General features: G+C 39.9%; 1 non-coding gene across 1 annotated transcript; it reads right to left on the bottom strand.

Moving 5' to 3' along the window:
- Positions 1–841: 841 nt before the first annotated feature.
- LOC130887095 (U6 spliceosomal RNA) lies at positions 842–944 on the bottom strand. The gene has a single exon (XR_009058329.1). It is a non-coding gene; the product is annotated as a U6 spliceosomal RNA (small nuclear RNA).
- Between the last annotated feature and the right edge of the window lie 3,948 nt (positions 945–4,892).

The raw sequence follows: 4,892 nt of genomic DNA, 5'->3' as shown, positions 1-4,892 counted from the left end.
ATGAGCATGGGAAACCTTTCTATTTTCTGATATCTTTCTCCAATTTCTTTCTTCAAAGATTTGAAGTTTTTGTTATGCAGGTCTTTGCTTAGTTAGAATTACACCAAGGTATTTTATATTATTTGTGGCTATGTAAAGGGTGTTGGTTCCCTGTTTTTTTTCTCAGTCCATTTATCATTTGTGTATAGGGGGTTACTGTTTTTTTTTTTTTTGAGTTAATCTTGTATCTAGCCACTTCACTAAAGGTATTCATCAGCTATATGAGTTCCCTGGTAGAATTTTTGGGGTCACTTATATGTATTATCATATCATCTGTGAATAATGAAACTTTGACTTCCTCCTTCCCAGTTTGTCTTGTCTTTATCTCATATTGTTGTCTTATTGCTCTAGTTAGAACTTCAAGTACTGTATTGAATAGCTATGGAAAGTGGACAGCCTTGTCTTATTCCTGATTTTAGTGGAATTGTTTAGGATTTCCCTCCATTTAATTTGATGTTGACTATTGGCTTGCTTTATATTGTTTTCAATTACATTTAGGCATGTCTCTTGATTACCTGATCTCTCTAAGACTTTTATCATGAGGGGTGTTGAATATTGTGAAAGGCTTTTTCAGCATCTAATGAGATGATCATGTGGTTTTTATTTTTCAGTTTATATGGTGGATTATATTGACAGATTTTTATATGTAGAACCAACCCTGCATCTCTGGGGTGAAGCTCACTTGATCATGATGGATGATCTCTTTGATGTGTTCTTGGATTTAGTTTGTGGGTACTTTATCGAGCAGTTTTGCTCAATGTTCAAGAGGGAGAGTGATTTATAATTTGTTTTTCATTGAGTTAAAAATATGGAAGACTACAAATTTGCAGTATCATCCTTGCCCAGGGGCCATGCTAATCTTTGTATCATTCCAATTTTAATATATGTGCTGCTGAAGCAAGCACTCTTGGAAGTTTTAAAATGCATATAGGGATGTGTTCTGTATCCCAGGAAGGTTACTCCAACCTCTGGAGTGCAGAACTGCTCTGTTCTCTTGGGATTTCAAGCCCGTTCAACCAAGCATAGAAATCAAAGCTTCAAAATCAATTGAGTGAATCATGCCAATCATAGGGAAAATGACAGTGAGCGTTGTGAGAGACTGCCAGGTGGGGTTCCAGCTCTCTGGCGTCTCTGTTCTTTGCCGTCCTGCCAATCTGAGCATATTGTTCTTCTCAGCCCTTGCCAGAATTTGACTGCCAGAATTTTGAATTTGAGGCATTATAATAGTTGTGGGGATATGAATCTTGTTTATTTTATATTTCTCTACTTCCTTTTCTTCTTCCTTCTTTCCTTCCTTCTTCATTGCCGTTTATGAAGCAGAAACTTCAACTTTCAATTGTGCTTCTGGCATTCTAAGGACTTACAGTCCAGCTAAAGCTCAGTGCACTTTTCCTCTTTTGTTTTAGGAGTTTCATACTCTTACATTTTAAGAGTCAATTTTCTTGTAAATTCTGTGTTTTAATTTATTTGTTTATTTTTGTGCTGTCTAATCATTCCAGTAAAATTTGTTGAAAACCCACCTCAGTTGAATTGCTTTTGCTCTCTTTTAAAATACTAGCTGGTGGTTTGTGTGTGGGTTTGTTTCTGCTGCACCCGATCCTTCTCATTTCTCACTGTCTGTTCTTTATCCAATGGTGTGTTGATTGCTCTGGTTCTGTAGGAGGCTCCTGACTGTCGTTAGTATTCTTTTGACTGTGTCACACATCTTCTGCCTTTCCATATACTTGGTAAAGTCAGTTTGCTGAAGCCTTCAAAATGGCTTGCTGAGATTTCAGTTGGAAATGTGTTGAAGCTATAAATAAATCTGGGAAGAAATAAAATATGGACAGTATTGAATTTCCATCAGACGAAGGCTGTTTGTCCATTAGCCTAAACATTGGACATTTTTGTCTGTGTTTGCAGTTTTAAACACAGAAAGATCAAGCTTGCTTCTGCTTAGACTTATACCATGTATTCTTTTGACCTTGGGGACAGCATGATCTTGGTGTTTCAGTGTCCAGTTGTCCACAGCTGGTCAATGGACTTCCCATGATTGTCTCATTTCTTAAAACTTGGTGTTCTTTCATGTTAGTTCAGGAAAGGTTTTTTTTCCCTTTGGGATCATTTACACTGATAGGAATGTCATGGATGAAAAGTCAAATCAGAATCATTTTTTCCTTTTTGTATCCAAGTCTTTTATTTTCTTGTGTTTTTGTATGGGAGAGCACTTGTATTACAACACTGAACAGAACAGTGGGAGGTGACATTCTTGGTTTGCTCTGTCATAAGGGACAGTATATAAGATTGTTACCTAGGAATTGTGTAAATGAGTGGGAGCTTTTTTATAAAGCCACTACTACATTGAAGCATATTTATAAGATGCCTTTCTTCAATATGTGCTATACTACCCCATTTCTTTTTCTGTATCAAGCAGTATGACTGTGTGTGCTAACATGACTTCCTACCTCACATCATTATCTGAGAGTTGACACTGTCATTGTCTTCATTATGAATTCACTTCGTAGTCTGTAGCTATGTTGGTTAGTGTCAACTGTCAGCTTGACATGCCTAGAATCACCTGAGAAGTGTCCCAGTGAGGACATGTCATCCTGGTGATTGTCATGACTGTAACTGAGGCGTTAAGACCCATTCTCAATAAGGATGGCACCAATTCACGGGCTGGACTCTGACCTGTGTAAGTGTGAAGAAAGCTAAGCGAAAGCAAGCAGACAGCTAGCATGGCTACATTCATTTCTCTCTGCTCTTGACTACAGGTTTGAGTCCTTGTCTTGGCTTTCACGAAAGGATGAGGTGTAACCTCAAGCTGTAAAGCTCAACCATTTCTCCTGTGTGTTGCTTTTAGTTGGGGTGCTTTATGACAGTGAGAGAAGTGTATCTAGTATAGAAATAAAACAAACTTACAGAAAGGCTTGGTGACCCTTATCATTTAATTTGGATGCTTGGCAACTATTGTGGGCATTTCGTGCACGTGCCCATCTTCTTGGCAGCTGTAGTTACAACAGCTAGACCTCTATGGCCTGGCACTTTCTATGTCTCTACGACACCTTCGACTCAGCTGTCTGTCCCCTGTGCTGACACTAGTGGACTACAGATGAAGTCATTGTTTCAGCGCTCTGATTCTGGTGATGCTAGATTTACAGCAACGTTAATACATGGTTGGGGTGACTTTCTATCTCCGATGTCACATTACTCTGAAGAACTGTCATCCATCTAGTGACACACAGGTGGAATAATTACCTATAGTTTTTGGTTAATCAAATAAGTTTTATTTCTCAGAAGTGATAAAGAATAAAAGACACGGCTTTGTCAGCATTTAAAGATCCTCTTCCTTTCGCGGCCACGTCCCCTGATCTTTGCCCCCGGTAAGAACATGTTTAGTATGTTTTTTGTGTCTTTTGCACATAGAAATGAGTGATCCAGCTTGGTGGTGCAGCCTCGAATAACCCCTTGGACATGATTTTCACAGAGCCAATAACTCCCTTCTCAGGATGGACTGTGGAGGCAGTCTAGGGACACCATGGACCTGGAATGACCAAAGGGCATCCTGTCAGTAAGTCTGGGCTGAGTCTGACTCCCAGAAGGTGAGCAACTGACCTGTTACACAAGCTGACTTTAGTTCAAAGAACTTCAGCACTGATCTTATTGCTTTGTGAAGCACAGATTTATTGATGGTACCCACATCTTTGTTTATTTTTTGTACTAATCCCTGATAATAGCATAGAGAATCTACTGAACTAGTTTTTACAGAGAGATATTTAAAAACCCCATTACTGAACTATAAAATGGGAAGCTGAGTAAAGATTCAGGGTCACACACTGTCAGAGTACACCAGGTCCCGCTATCTTTCCTCCCCAGCCATCTCCTTCCTAGAATTCCTGTTTCAGAGGATGAGACTTTGCACAATCCAGAAATGTTGTGTGTCCACTGGGGACTCACCTGGCACTTTTTTTTTACATCCAAGTTTTAAGAAGACATCCCTGCACACACCCATGTAATTGTAAGCACATTTCTACAGTTTAATATGCCACTGGCAGAGAAGGCATGGTAATGAATACATATACATTCTATTTTTAAATTAAGTGAACTCCAATTTTCTGGTATAATTCATGTTTCTAAGAGGATATAAACAGCTTAAAGAGGAGTCCAAGGAGATAAAAAATGACTGGGGATCAGGATTAACCCTCATCTGTACTTCTCAAGGTCTCAGATTTCACAAACAAGCAAAATTAAAAAGCATAGGACCGATACTGCCTTACAAACTCTCAAAATTTGCTCAATGAGAATCTCAAGCACTCCAAATATGATGTCACTGCTACCGCCACTGTTACACGATTGCTGTTGCTTCATACTTTTCTTCCTGTATTTCTTACTTTTCTACTGACCAGTAAGAAGTTGGTCTTGTGTTGGCTTTGGCCTCTCAGAATCAACACACTGCCTATCCCTTCTCTCGGTTCTCTCAGGGTGGGGAGAGTGAACCCTCGGTGGCAAGCGGTTGCTTCGTCTCTTGATTCAGCTCATGCTTCGGAGTGCATAGCGTGTGAGCGTTTCCTCATGTGTCTGCATACAACGCGCATGGATCTGCATGCAGTATGTGTCTGCATAGTGTTCAGAGTGGGAAGGGACTTTGGTGACTACAGAACAGCCAGAGCATCCACTGCTCCTGTCGTCCATATTCCATGCAAATCTGTGTGTAACTGCGGATTCTCCAGAGAAAGGCCATCATGTTCACGGAGCTTAACCTAAGCTTTGAGAGACTGGGCAATGGAGGATGTCCTCTGAAGACTTGACTCATGACAGAAAGAACCTTCGTTTTATTCCTACAAGGGTGGGAAGAAATGGTCCATTGACTTTAG

Source organism: Chionomys nivalis, chromosome 14, assembly GCF_950005125.1.
Source record: "Chionomys nivalis chromosome 14, mChiNiv1.1, whole genome shotgun sequence".
Taxonomy (NCBI): Eukaryota; Metazoa; Chordata; class Mammalia; order Rodentia; family Cricetidae; genus Chionomys; species Chionomys nivalis.
The sequence above is the reverse complement of the archived record's forward strand: the minus strand, read 5'-3'. Positions and strand labels throughout refer to the sequence as shown.